The sequence below is a fragment of the Monopterus albus genome, unplaced genomic scaffold (assembly GCF_001952655.1).
Source record: "Monopterus albus unplaced genomic scaffold, M_albus_1.0 scaffold412.1, whole genome shotgun sequence".
Taxonomy (NCBI): Eukaryota; Metazoa; Chordata; class Actinopteri; order Synbranchiformes; family Synbranchidae; genus Monopterus; species Monopterus albus.
Genome location: NW_018128292.1, coordinates 215,493 through 234,211, shown reverse-complemented (window position 1 = coordinate 234,211; position 18,719 = coordinate 215,493). Strand labels below are relative to the sequence as shown.

Here is an 18,719-nt window from a genome sequence, read left to right as displayed (position 1 = left end):
AAACTCAACATGTTTTACAAGTTACTTTATTGAGCTAGTAACTTACAGAAAAAAAGTTAAGAGCACAGATGGAAGCTTCACCAGCAGCTACATTTTACAGAGCTCTGGCAGATTATGTTTCGCTTTTTACACTTGCAGTATTAAATGAAAGCAGCCAGCAGGTGCCGGGGCCAGCCTTTGGAGCAGCAGCCCGCCAGACTCAGGGCCTGAGCAGACAGCCAGTCAAAATTACAGAGCAACTGCCTCTGAGACAGCAACATAGGTAACAATCTTGCCAATCAGCCAAAGCATTTGAGCGCCCATAGCAGATTAAAATAAGTGTGATTACACTGTATAAATCTTAACTTTCAGATTTTTATCTGTGGTTATTCAGATACTTAGATTTTTTGTTTGTTTGTTTGTTTTGAGTTATTCTTCCAATTGTTCAACCTCACTGAGCAAGGCAAGCTTTTCTTTAGCCAACTGGTATATCTTGTCATCTCTCCTGTCCAGGAGCAGTTGTAGTTCAGTCTCACCAGCTGGAAGATTGTTCTGTTCTGAGTAGATCTCAAATCTGAGGCCAGCCTTCTTATCAGCAGCCTGCTGTGGTTCCTCTTCTGTAATGATAGGCAGTGGTTTTGCACTCACTACAGACTGGAGGAAGACCTGTTTTGAGGCTGAGTCCTTTGATTCTTGTACTGTTGTTACTGTTTAACTGGCCCTCTGTGTAGCAGAGGAAAGTCTGTGTCACTGAGCTGCAGGCAGAACTCTGAGTCACCCAACCCTTGGAAATTATTATTTTTCCAGGGGTTGACAGGCTGAGACTTTTGGTCTACCTGTCAGGCTGCTTCCTCAGTATATTGGGGTTTCATCCTCTTTGCTAGTTCCACAGAAGGGCATTATCATCCTCTTTGCTAGTTCCACAGAAGGGCATTATCTTCCTCATTCCTGTCCTGCATGAAGTGGTGTTCAAGGCTAATTCTGCCTTCATCATCTTTTCTTCTTGTGCATATCTGGAAGAATTCATTTCCTTCATTCCTGACCTGCTGGATCAGGTTTAAGGGTAATTCTGCCTTCATCATCTTTTCTTCCTATGCTTGCTTCCATACTAATAAGATTTGTTCTCCCTTGCTCTGTCCTTTCTCTTGCTCACTGTGTGACTTTGCTTGTTGACTGGAGACATCCAGCTGCTGTACTGCTGTGTGCTCACTGTGTGATTCTGTCTGGTGTCTAACCGCTGTATGCTTAGACATGACCTCTAGTCATAGACTCTCACTGCAATGATAAATATTAACACACTGAGGATTTAACAATGAAGATGTAATTTTAAAAATGTCTTACGGGGAAACATAATATCCATAGCAGGAATTAAATCAAATCATACTGGAGGTTCAAAAAGTTCAGTCTATGTTTTACCTTTTGTATTTCATATCCGTTTCCTCATAGCTATAATTTGGCTTTCATTTCACAGGATGAACTTGCAAAGACTTCATACTTAATTGAAAAACTCTGTATTATAGCTCAAGGAATCTGTAAGAGGGAGTATGAGTTTTGACAAATGAAAATTCTATGTAAATACTGGCTGAGTATCCAATGTACATACACTATCTCTTTATTTTACAGTCAGCTGCGCAGTCGGACTCTGCTGGGCCTCATACAGACAACTCCACACAAGTCCACTTTAGACACAAGAATCCTGACATTACCATAATGAAATAATTCAAAACAGAAACCATCACTTGGTAAAACACCAATTCATGCCAAACAGCCCTGAATCTGCACTCACTCATTTTACACCAGCACCTTCTGGGTCACTAGATGGAGGCAGTGCAGCAGATAAGTGGTACAACCTTCAAGTCTGTTTGATAATTCTACAGATGCTACACTTGGCCTCAGCCAATCTGGAAATAAAGCTTGACTGAAGAAGGCAACATTAACACTACAGATATCACTCAAAAATTACCCTTAGCTGTAGCCTACTGTGAAGTAGAGGAAGCCTGACCAAATGTTCAAATAATTCATTTTGAATATTTTAATTGAATATGTAAGATTTTAATTCTAGTATAGGACTATGACTAATCAGGGTCAAAACACATGAATTACCTGCAATCTCAAGCACAGCTGATTACATATCAGTGACAAATGTATAGTTGTAGTGTATTTATATCGATCGTTTTGATATATTTGTATGCCTTATCGGGTGAATATTATGCAGGGTGCAAAGTGTAGTCAATTTAAATTCAATAGGCTGTAACCTATTTTATTTGCCCAGAGTTTAGCCTAATCTTTCTGTCTGAAATAGGACAAACAGAAATAGTTCAGCCTAAATGAACAGCAGTCCGCCTCGATCACGTGCTCCGTCTAAAATGAGGCTCCGGTTTCACTGAACGGGGCTTCACTTCCTGCCATATTGTGAGCCAGCGTTTCCGCGTCAGCCGGCGTACTGGACCGACACATGTGAGGAGCGTGCACAGCCCGTAGGGAACGCGTTATGTAAACAAACACTGCCGTATTGATTAGACATTAGTGAAAGTGCTTTGACACAGTGCGCTTGAAGGGAACCACTGAATCCAAACGTGGATTAGAGCCAGAGAAAGTCCGGCCCGGGCACACCGGTGTTTTTGTCAGCTTCTAACCTGGGACCCCCCCCACCCCACAGGTAAATGGACGAGTTGGTTTATCTGCTGCGGCCAAACGTCATAAAACGACTTTTATATGCGTGTTTTCTAATAGTTGCACACCATCGCCTTCGTGCACGGTAAAGGGTGCTGCTGCTGTTTCAGTGGAAATCTAATTCAGGGTTCTGTCATTGCACTGCCACTGTGGTGAGCTGTTATAACCATAACTAATGAATAAACAGCTTCTTCTTCAGCTTGTCATAGTGTTCAGTCTTGTATAGCCTACTGTTAATGACAGAGGTGAGAAGTAACTAAGTACATTTACTCAGGTACTGTATTTAAGTGCAATTTTGAGATATCTGTACTTGAGTATTTCCAGTTACTGCTACTTTATGCTTTGACTTCACCATGTTTCACAGGAAAATATAGTACTTTTTACTCAATATATTTATTGGATAACTTTAGTTACTACAGTTGCTTTTCAGACTGAGATTAATAAACAAAATATACTATAATCATAAGACTATTGTTGCCTGGTGGGAAATTCATAAGCTACCCTGCAGTATGCAAGTACTATAAACATATAAGATAGTTTTAGCTCCAACTTTACCAGCTGCAACATTAATTGTGATGTACACAATAATACACCAATAATTGCAGTCCAATAATATGATATACTGTACATTAATATGAACTGTGCCATTCTGCATAATGAGTACTTTAAATATATTTTAATACTTTTTTACATTTACTTAAGTAACAATTTGAATGCTGAACATTTACTTGTAACACAGTGGTATTGATAGTTTTATTTAAGTAAACAATCAGAGTACTTCTTCCACTTTAGTTAATGACAAATATCTGGGACATTTAAACAAACGACATTTAGCAGTCTAGTATCACAGCAGTACTTTGTGCTTTGCAGTGTCACATTACTAAGAGTCTCCGGTACAGTATTACTAGGTACAGGTAGGCTCCAGTATTCCATACATGTATATAAATGTAGGTTGGCTAACTAATGGCCATTTTCACAACTATACCTAAATACCTGCAGTATATATCATGCATTTTAGTTGTCCTGAAACAGTCAGCATCAACCAGCCTGACACAGCCGGTTTTGATGACGAGGTTTTAGATACTGACCATACTAATAATTAAAATGTGTTGTTGTTGTTTGTGTTGTTGTCAGAGACATGCAGCTGTATGAAAATAACGCACCAGGAAATCAGAATTTAGTATTCTCTGTGACCATGTATAATGGCTGTAGGCCTGTGGTGTTGACACATGTTGCTCACAGAAAAACATTTAAATGAAGCTCATCAGAGGAGAATTTTCAGTTTCAACATAACTGCAGCAGTCTGTCTGTCTGAACTGTTCTCTAAGATTTATTTTCTCTCACATAACCTGAAACGCCGTTGAGCTCAGTTAATGTTAAGTTCTGTTCCTAGACATAGGACGTACATTGTCCATCACAGTGAATCATATGTAAAGTGGCACTTACAGCCCGGACTGGTTGAGTGGGTGCTGTTAATGAGGCGTGGCCACAGTAAGACTTGATTGCTTGGGAATGTTTTGGGAAGCAGGAACTGAGGAACAGGAAGGGAGATGTCATGGGAGAAAGTATTTGTCTTAATATAGTTCCTTTGGGCTTAATAAAGGAGCTCTTTGAGTAACAGGTGTGCAGTAGAAGATGAGGCGTGTTCGCTGTGATGACTCCTTTACTTATTTTCTGGTTCAGATTTTTATTTTTTTTACTACTCTGCACAAAAAAGATGGTGTGTGTGTGTCGGTGAGCCTGAAGCCATTTAACATGCACACAGCCCAGTGAGGTTGAACCTGTCCAGAGGACAGGGATGACTTCATCATTACCTCACCATGCTCTGCTAGAGGACTTATCAGAAACATGTGGCTCCAATCTCTTTGCACACTGCTAATTGATCAAGTCTTGGACTCCAGTGTTTTCCTTCTGTTAGAGTACGTGCATGTTTATGCACAAGCAGGCTTTGTTTTTTATTATTCTGGATTTTCTTGTCTCTCTCTGGGTTTTGACTTCATCTCTCATTCGTTTGGCATGTTTCAGGGTGTAGCTCTGGCTTAGGTCAGACAGGGCTGAGGCCTGCTGAGTTGGACAGGATTATGCTCCACGCCTGACCGTCTGAACTTGCATGTGTGTGTTTGTAACATCCAGTGGAAAAAAATACAAATAATTTTTTATTTATCATATTATTTCATAACTATACAACATAGTGCTGTATAGGAATGGTTGGACAGTTTGGGAGATGCACCTACTTGCTTTCCTGTTGGGAGACAGATGAGAAGATTGATACCGTTCTCATGTCTCTCAGTAAACATGAAGCTTCAAACTACTTCCAGCATTTAGATTTTATTACCTTCGAACAAAGTCAGGCTGATACATTTCCCCTGGTTCAAGTTTTTGTGCTAATCTAAGATAACCAACAGTTTCATATTTACAAATGTGAGTATCAGTCTTCTCATCTAACGCACAGCTAAAAACTAAAAAGTGAAACAGAAGATTTCCCAAAACATATATATATTTTTTTTTTTTTTAAAGTCAACTTGAAATTTGGGATTTAAAACCTTGCACCTAGTAATCAAACTAAAATAATTAACCTAATGAAATGCTTTCAAGTTTTTTCTGGTAGTGAAACTGAAGTGAAGGCATTGAAATTCCTCACCTGCTTTTTTCAGACTGAGCTAGGAAAAAAACTTCTGAGCCTGTGCACCAGAGGTTTGAGGTGTTTAATGAATCAAAATATTTTTCTGGGGGTATATGGTCATGACTGAAAGTGGTACACGAAATAAATAAACCAGAGTGTCTTGGCAAAATATTTAGGATTATTTTGTCATGCCATGGTTTCTGTTGATCTGCCATATTGCTTGTTTTGTTTTGTTGAAAATATATTGGTTCTGGTTGGGTTACGTACTGATGTGTACAGTATGTGTTGTAGACAGTCCTGGTAAAGTTACACTGAGCTGCGCCACAGATCTACAGCTTCAGTGTTGATTTCTCCGACTGAAGGAGTGAGGCGAAGCTGAACGGGCTCTTGTTTCACGCTATTGTGCAACCACAGTCGAGGTCCTGTTCGATGTGATACATGTGTGGGCTAAGTGTTTAGATTCCAGAGTTGTTTGGTTGCCAAAGACAAAGGTCCCAGTTGGGTGGGGTTAGAATAACCTTATTATACACTTGTGGGCAGATGAATTACTGAAAGCAGCAGGACAGGAGTCAGCTGTACTCCATGTGCATCCAAATACCTTCACTTTGGATGTGCACATACTTGCATGTGTTCTTGATACGTGCAGGTGTGTCTGTTTTGCATTAGGGTTGTATTATGTTTGTGTTTACACAGCCTTTTCTCTGTTTGCATGTGAGGGGGCAGAGCACTGGCGGATCGTCAAGCCCGGGCAGCTAATGGTCTTCCCATGCAGCGAGAAGACGTTTGCTTAGATAGTCGAATGGCGTAACCGTGGCAGCGGGGTCAGCCTCTGACCATGGGAGAAGGAGAGGTGCCAGGTTTTGGGCCGAATGAGCTTTTGAGGCAGACAGCGGCTCTTTTGATCTGCATGGTCATCACCTTATTAAAGCGTCTGTTCGAGGGCCAGTCATTTCATTAAAGTCTGGAGCTGACTTTGGAATGTCAGCTCCACCAGACTTTTAATCACCATGATTGAATGAGGAGACTGAAAATATCATATTTGATCTGAAAGTGGATTATTATTATCCAGTTAGACTTTATGAGCTTGTGCAGATGTGAGCTGAAAATCAATGATTGTGAGATGAAGATGCCATGTAGTATACCGCTGAAACACCACCGGTCCTTTAACATCAGATGGTTATGATTCTATCACCAGAACAAGGAATTAATCCTGCCCTTGTGAGGTTAGATCCATGAAGTCTTGAATTCATGTCATGTTCAACCATTAGTCTTAATTGTCGATGTTATTGTTGTTGGCCAATGAAATGCTGCTATTGCGAGCAGAGAATGGCACTGACTTGCATGGTGTTTTGCCTGGGTTGCTTGTAAGTTACAAGTGCATGTGTGTTTGTGGAGGAAGGAGGGGCTGCCTCCCCATTATTGTGCCCTGTGTTAATATGGAGATTAGATTAGAAATCTTCCAGGTCACCTAATCTACTAACCAACTGTCAATTCACATATTTATTGTCAAGGGAAAATTACCCGGCGGTACAGTGAGACACTGGAGTGTGTATTCATTAACCAATGTAAATCCATTCCTGACAGTGTTCATTCTTTATTTATAGCTGAGGCTGTGTGTGTGTGTGTGTGTGTGTCTGGCCATGTGAGTAGCTTCTATGGATGCCTTCGTTACGGGTGTTGATCCCCTCTTTCTCTTTGTTTGGAGACCTGGAAAACATACAGCGTCACTATTTCTGAGTGTGAAAGAAAGCACAGATTATTTGAGTGCGTGCGTGTGCACCATATCTAAATCTATGATAGTGGCTCGCTGAGCCCTTCTCTCTATTGTGCCATGTTTCTCTCTGCTTTTATTACCCTGCAATAAACTCTACCGAACAACATAACTCTTTTACACACACACACACACACAGTTTCAGGTCTGAATCCTGCAGTGACATTCAGTATGCTTTGTTCATCTGAATGACAAGTAGCACAGCAGACACAGATGCATCACTCTGTACCTGACCTTCTGCGTAACGATAGTGCTAGCTTGCACTGAGATACACAATGGAGTTTGCATTCTTCCCAGTCAGGGACACAACATGTTGATGTCAGTTCTGGCCTGGTGCAAAGCCTTCTGGGTGATAAAAATAAAATGTGGCAGCGCTTATTGCAGGGGGTACTTTCTCAGTTGGTATTTGAATTCAGATGTTTTTATTGGTTGTTGTTACATGAAGATACATTCAGTCCAATTAGTCAAATTCAGTAAATAAATTGAATCCAGGATGCTCTTAAAAAGAGGTTTCAACCTCAAGATGTTAAACCAGAAGTGTTGCTTTGGATTGGATACAAGACAGTGAAAAAGTGATGTCATTAAATATCTTTAATGATCAAATCTTTAATATTCACTTTACTATAATGCAAGAGCAAGAAGTGAAGTGAATTTTCACATCTGAAAACTTGGAATCATCACATTTTTGGCATTTGTGCTTCAAAAATTACTTATAATTTAGTTGATTATCAAAATAGTTGATGACTTTTTTATTTTTATTTTTTCAATCAACTATTTTCTGCAGCTCTACAGTCGTGTAGATTTACTCATATCCAACTTTAAGAACACAGTAATCCAGACGAAGTCACAGCCGAATCCAGTAAATACAAATGTGTGTGTATGTTTGTGTACATGAACTCTCGTTGGCCTCTTGTCCAGGAAACATGCTTTATTGCCTCACTGACCACACAACTACATTTACCATGTCATCTGCCTCTGTTTTAGCAGGCACACCCATTCCTTGGTTCCTGTTTATAGACCCACATGGACCACACACACACACACACTCACCGTGGTATTGTCACATCGCACACTCAGTGACAAATCGCACTTGGCGGCAGTGAGCTTTTGCTGAACCCTGCTGTCGGTGTGTGTACTGTATGTGCTGTGCTGTGCTCCTCTGTAGTCTCGGATTCATCTGGGTCAGCTTGTGTTCTATACCATGTTTGTCATCCTCTATGGCGCTGAACTAAAATGCTGTGTCAGCACAGCTGAATGCAGCTTTAACGGTTTGCTTTGGCGGTTTGTTGTGTTTAGTCATGGGCTTTGATTGATTTAGACATTTATTTGGATGTGTGATGTGGTGGGACGTGACAAGACGTTACACGAAGCCGAATGTCATCTTACAAAACAGTGCTGACATTTACATGGCAAACAATCAGAGTGGTTATTGTTGTTTTGAGTTTAATGACATCTGAGATGCCACACAGTCGTTACTGTGCTTCCCAGAGATCTGCTGTGAATCATGGGTGAATTACATGTGTGTTTTTAGCACTTTGACAGAACTGACCGTAGCGATAGGGTGTATTTAAAGTGTGGAGTGTGAGCTGTGTGTGATGACACTGGATCCGCAGCACTACCATGGTGCTAATCCACTCGTCATTTATTTCTTCTCCCTGCTGGATCACAAATAGTCGTTTTGCCCTGGCATGTGTTTACTGAGCTGCATCTGCTTCGATCTCTCATACTTGTGCCGTAATATGTTTTGTTTGATTATTGTTGGTTAATATCAGCAAGATATTATTATATTTATTTATTATATATTATTTAATTATACATATAGTTGCAGATTGCTGATCTGTTGATCATCTTCTTCCAGCTCTACTGTTGCTGCATTTCAAAATAAGTCAGTTACAAAATATGTTTTGTTGAAATGTCGAATAAACTCAAACACAACACTCCTGTGTCTTGGATGGAAGAAAACAGACGTGTTTTAAAGTGAGATTATGATTACATCTGAAATTCCAACAGGGAATTGGATATGTCTGAGTTAATCTCCTCCTTTATTTATGTTTGATTTGTAAAGAGCAACTTAACACCGGGTTAAGTTGTTTTCTTATAGCAAACATCACCACGGTGATCGGAGGTGTACTTTAGGGCCTGTCAGTACACTGTGACATCACTGCTGAATGTGGTCAGAGGTGAAACTAACTTTCAACAATAGAGAGTGAAAGTCTGCGAGTTTCTCTTTCAGATTTGCTCCATATGTTCTTTGTGGCCAGGCTGCATCCAGACAGTGTGGATTCTGATGGATGGATGGATCGATACAGTGTGGTAGGACGAGCAAAATTACAAGGACAACGCCATTTAGTAAGCTCATAAACTCTGACTCTACTGGCAGACTGACAGGTACAGGCTTCTTGTGTGAGGCTCCTGAGGAAACCATTAAAACATCAGTGAAATGGAAGAGTAATAATAAGATAGATTAACATTTCTAGTGGGAGACTCCCAGTTCAGGGCTGCCTTGAATCATCACCACCTTTCTTCTAGCTCACAGTTCTTATAAGCATATAATATTACAACACGAGAAGTACACCTGCAGTACTTGGTAATGAATCTGATCCTTACTGGGAATATTGTGAAAACGTTCCACTGTGTTAACCTCAGAGCCGTTTATAGCGTTTGTCTGTACTGCTACAGCTGTGACCTCACCTGAGCCCGTCTTTACCTCAGGCGTGTAATCAGGTCAGTGTTTCTGCAAGACAGGTCTCTCTGCTGTACAGGAACAGTGAGTCTTTGCACTGAGCTGTTGTTGACGTCTGTTCTGCTGGAGGGCTGATATATGTCAGTGACGCATGTTGCATTAGGTCCAGCAGCCCCCTGGAGCAGTCTGTGTGTGCATTGTGTTAGAGAATCAGGTGCTTTTATTGTTGTCTCATTGATCTGTCATGATCAAAACCTAAACTGATGAAAATCTTCAGCTTATACATTTACATACGTGTGTGTTGTGTTGTAACACGGACACACCACCAGACCTCTCTCTGTCTGTCTCCGCTCCCCCCCGGCTGTCACTCATCCACTGTGGCTCTTTCCTCATGTCAGTCTCTCAGGAGTTAAAAAGGGGAACCTGCTGAGGCTGAGCAGAGATAAACAAGCTGATCATTAGATCGCAGATTGCAACCTGTCACACCCAGTGTTCCCTGCCTGTTACCAGCTTCAGTTACTTAATGAGCGATGTTGCATTACATCCTGTACACAACCCTTCCGCTAAAGGAAAGATTCACCCAAAAATGATGAAGTACTATGAGAAAAACAGCACATTGTATTAGAGATGGACCTATTGCCATTTTCTTGACCGATTCTAATTTGTTTTTTTCCAAGTCTGACCTGTAGATTCCAGTTTTCTTTCTTTCTAAGAACTGTAACTGACAACATACATCCATACATTTTTGCAACATTATGAAATTGTAATTAAAAATAAAATAAAACTTTTTTTTTTTTTTTTAAGAGTACTCTTTGGTGATCACTAAAGCACTAGGCTGTTTGACATTTACTTTCCACCTAACTTTGTTGGAGTAAAGCTTCCACATACTGCACTGTACGAATGTAAACATCCATTCCGCTAGACTCTGATGGTTGCAAAGGGTCAATGTGTTCCTGTAGAAGCTCCATTTGCGCATCTGTGAGTGGGCTTTCCAGCTGTGGTACCTGCAGTTCAGTATAGAAAAATGAATATTTTGAAGTCACCATTAATTTGTTTGTCAGTTAACTAAATGAAAAATTGTCATCACATTACTCAGCGAGCACCTTTTCTTTTGTAACAATAGAAATGAGCTATTTCTTTTACAGCACAAATATGTCATGGAACAGAGAGAGAAAATAGTTGAATTTTTATTTCATCTGACAAAATCTTTTGACAGCGACTGCTTCTGTTCTGTTTCATCAAATTAATTTTAGAACGTTCTTCTCGGTTCCCTCTCCTGAAGGATGACCGCTCACGCACACATACACACTCACAGTTTCCACCCAGGATGTATCTGGTCAGAGTCAAGGACAGATGTGTGTGGCTCGGTGTCACTTGTTTTGGACTCTTGTTGCAGGATGGGAAGTATGCGAAGAGGCTGTGTTTCCTTTACCTCAGCAGAGGAAATCACTGGATAGGACCCATCTTTTGTTCTGCTCTTCCAGGACAGTCACTGATATGCTTTGGGTAGGAAGTTAGACAAAACAATACGTAGCACAAGTTCATGTGATACCATGCCACACATCTGGGTGCTTTATAGGCCACTGACACAATGTCGTGTTTCAAGAATAACTGTTTAAAATTTGGATGGGTGATGTCATCCATCGTGTGGTTAAATGGAGTGTGCCGGTGTGTCCTAAAGATGATGTCATCAGTTTGAGTCTAGGTTCTGGAAAAATCTGTTTTATGGCTCCTGTGTCTGTGTGTGTGAGTGAGTGTCCAAACCATTCTCATCACAGACCAAAGAAAAAAGAACCTTCATAAAAAAGTGGTTTAGTGATTGATTAAGGTGGCCTGCAGCTGTAATAGTGCATCTCCCTTTCATTGGTATACTTGTATTAAAGGACACATGCATAAATAACTGACATTCACATGGGTCTGTGGTGTGTGTAGATACAAAACATGAGAAAAGAACAATTCCTGCCTATTTCACTTTTTCCACATTTGTAAAAACCTCAAACGCACTTTTCAGATTTGTCTCTCTGTATGGCGTCATCCGAAATAATGCGGCTGTTCATTTCATAGTTCCTCCTCCCACTCAGATCCGTCTTTGGTGTTATTTTTCAGCCACTGCCATGTTCTCTCTGGTTGGTGACTCTAAACTGCCCATAGGAGTGAGTGTGAGTATGTGGTTGTTTGTCTAGATGTCAGCCCTGTGATAAACTGGCGACCTGTCCAGGGTGTACCCCGCCTCTGGCCCAGTGCCAGCTGGGATTGGCTCCTGCTTTTTTATTTTATTTTGAGTATTAACAGTGTAAGCTTGCAAGTCTCAAATCAGGAAGACATAATTAAGACTGAATACTAAACAAATTAAATATATTATCCATTTGTACCAAGCTAGGCTAATTGGAGAATAGATTAACATGAGTGCTACAACCTGGTGTCTTCCACTTCTTATTAGTCTGGTTTACTTATAAAGCGAATAGGTCAACAGAAGATGCTTTTGCTATTGTGTTACATATAGTACTGCGGCATCTGGAGGAGAAAGACAAATATGTAAGAATTCTTTTTATAAAGACAAAAGAAATGATTGTTGATTTCCATAAGAAGGTTCATAATTATCCCCCACTCCTAATACATGGTGAAGAGGTTGAAAGGGTCACACACTGGTGGTGATGACAGAGAACCTGTCATGGGATCTTAGGAAGGCTCAACAGTGCCATTTTTATTTAAGGAAGTTGAAAAAAGCAGATCTACCACAGGAGCTCCTATTAAATTTTTATCATCGTGCCATACAAAGTATGATAGCCTACAATGCTTCAGTGTGGTTTAATAGCTGCACACAGGCTGAGCAGCAAGCTCTAAGACGGGTGCTACATTACAAGATATTTCCTCTATATATTCCTCCAGATGCCCTTTGCTGTTCCAATAACATCATCAGGGTCCTTCCACATCCTGCTCATCACCTGTATGATCTCCTGCCCTCAGGTAGAAGATACAGATCTGTTAGGGCTAAGATGAGTAGAATGAGGGACAGTTTTTTTCCGTCGGCAGTTAAGATGCTAAATAAATAATGGTGATTTTATTGCTGTGGGATTATTGCTGGGTTTTTTTTTTTTTGCAAATTTCTGGGTTGTGGGGAGTGTATTTTAATGTTATTTGATTCATTTTTTAGTGAAGTACTTTGCTAATTAGCATATTTTATTGTTTTTTATTTTCTTCACCCATCAGCGACGTGCTGTATTCATGTGTCAGTACTTGGGTAAATGGGTAGATTTTCACACCCGTACTACATTTTACACAATATCATCTGCTGATGTTTCCTGATGAATGAGCATGGCTCTGACAGGATGTCTTATCTGCCATCTGTTCTGGGACCAGCGCGAAAATAAACACTTTCTTACACATCTGCTTTTCCTTTAGGCTGAACTAAACTGTTTTGCTTCTCAGTTCACAATTCAACCTCTTCTCTGATGTTGGCTTTACTTATCCCTGTATCCTGATCTCACTCGGTTATCCTCATTAAATACCGAAGTCCCAACATAGACAAATCAGCTCAACATGAATGAAAGGACCAACATAGACAAATCAGCTCAACATGAGTGAAAGGATCATCTGTCCCGCTCTTCATATCTGAATTACCAGAGTCTCCGAACAGTTTGAACACCGTCTCTCTCCTAGTTTAAATCCACCTGACAGAATCAGATTAATGAGATGGTGGGATTGTTGTGTAACTGTGCCACAACTAACACGACAGTGAACAAAGTCGACTCTCATGGGCTTCTTCTTTTTTTTTTTTTAAAGAACTGGTGTTTATTAGAGCTTAAGGTTTACATGGAGAGACCTGGAGGTGTTATCTTTCTACATCAGCTCCTCTAATATAGCTAAAGCAGTAATTGGTGTAAAAACTACTCTTTTTTTTTTCTTTCTGGAATTTATATAATGAGGCCAAAGGGGACCGTGCTGCACGGCTGGACAGTCACATCCACCGACCCACTGAGGCCACCATAGTGGTCAGCAGAAAAGGTTGTTATGTAACTGTGCTGGTTTTTGTTGTCTCGCTACATTTCACCCAGTGAAAACATGATTAGTACGTCAAGTGCAGCGCCCAACTTAGTTAATGACTTGATGTAGAGTTCAAGTCAGAATACAAGTTGGGATTGCTGATAGCACTGTGAACCTGGCGGTACTGTAGGTAATGGCCCTACCCTATCTGTGGTTGTAGATAGTTTAACACAAAACTTGTTAAACTTTGACAACATCTGGGTTACTTTAAAGTTTCAGATGACCCCATGATGTGTGGATGGTGGAGGAGCATTAAATAGTGCTGAATTCACAGGGTACTAAGTAGTCAGCGCTTGTTTAAAGTACAAATTAGGAGCCATCATGCTGAACTAAGTGTACAGTTATTATCGGTGTGTTCAGATGGTGCAGCGGAAAAACCTTTCTCTCGCTGCTGTCCAGACTGAATTCTTGGCAGCATTGCCTTCTGGCTTGGGCCCATTAAAAACTAACATTGAAATTGATGGGTGGGAAACTAGTGTGTGGTCATGTGACTTCATTCAGTCGGTTTATCTATCTATATATGTCATCTAACCTAGAGTGACAGGTAGCAGCAACGAAAAGGAGGAAATTGGTCAAAAAACAGAGATCTACAAAAAAAAGTGGAACAGCCTAATTAGATTTAGTGTAACTTCTTCCTTTACTTTACAATGTTCACTGAAGACTTCCTGTGATTACATAAAAATAGTAAATCGCCTGTGTTAGTATATTTGCTTTTGTTCCCCCCTTTCCCACACACATTGCAAGGCACTAGCATAAGCACTGGGGTTGTTTAAGGTTCTGTGTCTTGCAAAATGACACTTCAGCGTGTGGACAGGGGGAGCCAGGGACTGAACCATCACACCCTGTGGTTAGCAGACAATCCAATACCTCAGTCTTAGTTGTCAGTCGAAACTCATCTGAAACTGAGACTCTGATGCTGATGCCAGGTGCTAACTGCAGTCCATCTCAACTTGACTTAGGCATAGTCTTCATATATCTGGTTACAGGAAACTAGGTCTAAATATGCTGTGGGTGCACAGATAACTAAAAGACCTACTTTGACAAAATGAAATTCATTTGATTGACACGTATTTGGCAAATAAACTGGTAAAAAAAATTAAGGTGCTTTCAGGTCCTTCTCAGCCTGTTTTTTCTGCCACCTTGGACAGACATATATCTCAAGCACTGATGTGCCATTTTATGGATTTTCATGTTTCAGGTGTTCTACAACTGCTGCAGAGGCAGCAAACACGTCTAGTCATTGTCCCTGCAGTTACTTGTTTTTGACTATACAAACTTGTGCAAGAATCAGCTTTTAGTGTTTGGTTTGTTTGTTTGTTTTACTAAATGCCAAATCCTGTGGTTGCACACAAATGTGATCACCATAAAGGGGCCAGTATACTCCATCAGGACTGTTTGTTGGATGGGTGAGTAGCTTCAGAAACCCCCTTTCCTCACACCTTTCTGATGTTAGACTGGGGAGTATGTGCAACCATTTCAGTAACTTTCTAAAACTGACAGTCTGACACTCACGCAAGCGATTGGCCCGGTGTACGGATGTGAGAAAGGAGCCGGTGTCTGAACTAGAACTCTTGTCACTTTTCATGTGAAACACCATGAATGCCTTCCAGGAGACACAGGGTGTGGTGCTGCTGCAACACATGAGCTGAGATGTGGAAACCTATCCCCATGTTTAAATGATATCACATCTGCTCCCTCTCCACGATGGCCGGTTTTTCACCTCACCTTTGAATGTGTCAGATGTGTTTGATATAACCTAACCCAATGGACATTGTTGCGCATTGTCCTTTGAACCCATTGGCTCATAATTTGGACATAGATTTGGAATATTTTGAGCCAGTTTCACAACTCCCAGGAGCCAGTTATCATTATAATGGAATGCAGCACAGCACCCTCAGCAATAACATATCTCATATGCTATCAATAGCCCTCCTGTTCTCCTGTGCTCCCTGGTGTTGACACAGTTGGTGTTTGTGCAGATGACATAGATGCTATCGGGGCCAAAGTCCGGCAGCCACCAGCCTCTCACTGTTACCGCCAGTCAAGTACAGAGGCAGAGTGGAAACTGCTGAGAACACACGCTGAGGCCTATAGATTCATGTGTGCATTTACCAGTATAAATACACATGGGTCCTAACTAAACCACAATCAGAGACTGTAAAAGTTCCTGTATCAGAGGTCATAGGGAGATCATAATGAAAATATATGCAGCACTTGAACAATGTGTCTGTTTGTCCCTACAGACTCTTCACTCCTGGATACGATTCATGAGAAAGGAAGTGACTAGCTCTGCTGTATCTCAAAACAGAGCAGCTGGTCTATCATTTGGCCTGAATGCGTAAAAAGACACTTGAGGCATGGGATGTGACAGTAACATAAATCCATGTCTGTAACCTGATCAAAAAGAGATTACTGGTGTTTGCAGACAATGAATGTCTTGGTTCTGTTTAGGTGTCTTTGAGTATGTCAAACATGTCAAAGTATAGTGCATACAGTGTTTTCAAGGATAATTAAAAGGTTTTATTTTCAGGATAGTAGACTATAAAGTAGATTTTATAGCTAGAGTTTGCATCCTGTCACTTCAGGTTTTTGTTCGCATTCATTTCTGGCTAATTTGTGTTTTTGTTCCCTTGTATTACAGCCTTGAAAAATAATATTTAAACAAATAAATGTGTCTGCTTCTAATTGTTACAGACCCAGGAGTGCAGTTTAGCAATCTTTAGTAGGCCTTGATGCAGAAATTAGAATGGCTTTTAAAACACCTGTTGGTTGCCTCAGTATATGTATTATTTTACACCATAACACTCATAGCTGATGGGAAATAAAATGAGGGAAAATGTCTCAAATGCAGTGTTGTCTGAAGTGGAAAGTTTTTGGTCCGTCGCCCAAATGCCTCCGCCTTCCTTTTTGGTTTTCTCAAGGACACAGAAAGTAACTAAATGGAGAGTAATTGTGAGCACTTTTTGGAGAGCCTGGAATAAATGACATGGCTTTGGTCAGTGGTAAGCTTACAAATTGCGTCTGTCCAAACATTTTACTGCCCTGGAGGTTAAAGGGAAGTGGTGACAAACATCTCTTTATATATACAGTACTATATGTACATATTTTCCCAGTGGTTAGGGAAAACTAACTGGGATCTTGTTTGAGACTCCATGACTTGAACAATCCTTTTACAGACTGGCTGACCCACTGGGTCCTCTCCAATAATTAATTTCCTCCAAATCTCCATGTTAATGGGATTTTGACTCATTCAAACGCAACAAACACAAAGAGTGTGCTCACTTATATTACTGCTGGAGATAAACTGCCTGTCTGTCACTTTCGGCTGTTCCTGTTAGGGGTCGCCACAGTGAATCATCGCACTAAGGAGTCGCATGTTGAAATTTGGCACGTGTTTTACGTCGGATGCCCTTCCTGACGCAACCCTGAATCGAACCCTGGCCACAGCGGCGAGAGCGCTGAATCCTAGCCACTAGTCTCTAAACTGCCTACAGAATGTATAACGTGCTAAGCGCCACCACACTACCACAGTTCCTCATGGCAGCCTTTTGCAAAGGTTCCACTCTGTACAGTCCATCAGCTCCCGTGTTAAACACCATTCACATGTTTGTGGTCCATTAAAAGTAAACTTTACTGCCACTTTTGGTGGCATAAGTAAAACTTCAGCTTTCTGCTTCATTCCAACATCTTCCAAGATTTTAACACCTTGTCCTATTCAGTCTTGCTTTAAGTCCATTATATCAGCCAGTTTATTTTACTGTCAGCCTTTCAGGATTTGCGAATGCAATAGCTTCCGCTGCACATGGCTGCACAGGCCACAGCTGCCATGCTTCATTTCCACTGTTTTAGAAACAGTAGAAATGGCGCCTTCCCTGCCTTATACAACTTCACATGATATTTACACAGACTCTACTAAGTTAAGCTCATGCATTGCGGCAGTACCTGCCCTCTGACTCACAGGGCTGTTTTGTATTAACATCTCATTCATTTCCTTGGCTCCTTATTCTCTCCCTGTTTTTCTGATTTCTTCGTTCATTCCTCTCTGATTCCAGCCTTTCAACAGAGAGAATTACCTGCTTTTCTTTATCATATCACTGTAAACTAAATATTTTGGAGCATTTGGACTTTTGGTCAAACAAAACAAGACAGTGGTGCAAAGTTTTGATTAAAATATGATTTTTTAAGCTTTCATAGATTAAATGATTGGTCAGAAAATAATTCTCAGGCTAACTGATAATGAATACAAAGTTTGCCATAATTTGTAGTGTTAGCATATTCACTTTTAACAATCCAGTGGAGTTTAAACCAACTTCAGAAACATTTAATAAAAAATCTAATACATTCTCTAGTGCAAGAAAACTGTATTGGTTCGGTATTAGTGCTGAGCACGCTGTTGGTATTTAAAGAAAACAACAAAAGCATGCACACACATGGACATAACAAGTACAATGTGGAATAGATAGTTCATGTCTAAGGCCAACAACACATCAAGCACAACAAACTGCATTTAAGTGTTTATGGCATAGGAAGCATGTTACATGTTGCTCTGCTTCTTGTTAGATCCTCTGACTGTGATGGTCACTTGTTTCATTCTCTTGATGATCATCATAACCATGAAAGCTAAGTCAGTCTTTATGTCCTTATGGAGATCTGTGGCCCCATAAAGTGTTGCTGTTTTTAGAGAATGAACTTTAAAATGAACAAATTGGACCTTGTATTCTTTTTTTTAGTACATTTTGGAGCTTATCTTCTTATCAATCCGACTCACTGACTTATCTTTTCTGCTTTTTGGCGTTTTGCCTCTTAACTGTAATTTGGGCCATTAGATTTTAAAGCACACAGAAATAGATACAGACAAAGGTCGGCTCCTCTTTACCCTCTCTGTGTCTGTTTGCCTGCCCTGTCCCATCTCCCGGTCTTATCTAATCGTCCCATGCACACTCTTT

General features: G+C 40.6%; 1 protein-coding gene across 3 annotated transcripts in view; it reads left to right on the top strand.

Annotated features, from left to right (window-relative positions):
- Positions 1 to 2,360: 2,360 nt before the first annotated feature.
- Positions 2,361 to 18,719, top strand: part of add3a (adducin 3 (gamma) a) — a 92,943-nt gene continuing 76,584 nt past the window's right edge. For 2 of the 3 annotated variants that reach the window (XM_020586547.1, XM_020586545.1), the window contains exon 1: positions 2,361 to 2,638. The gene's annotated coding sequence lies outside the window, so the exon portion shown is untranslated. Of the gene's footprint in view, positions 2,639 to 2,782; positions 2,805 to 18,719 lie in introns of those variants that run through there. The other variant, XM_020586548.1, reaches the window with a different exon arrangement.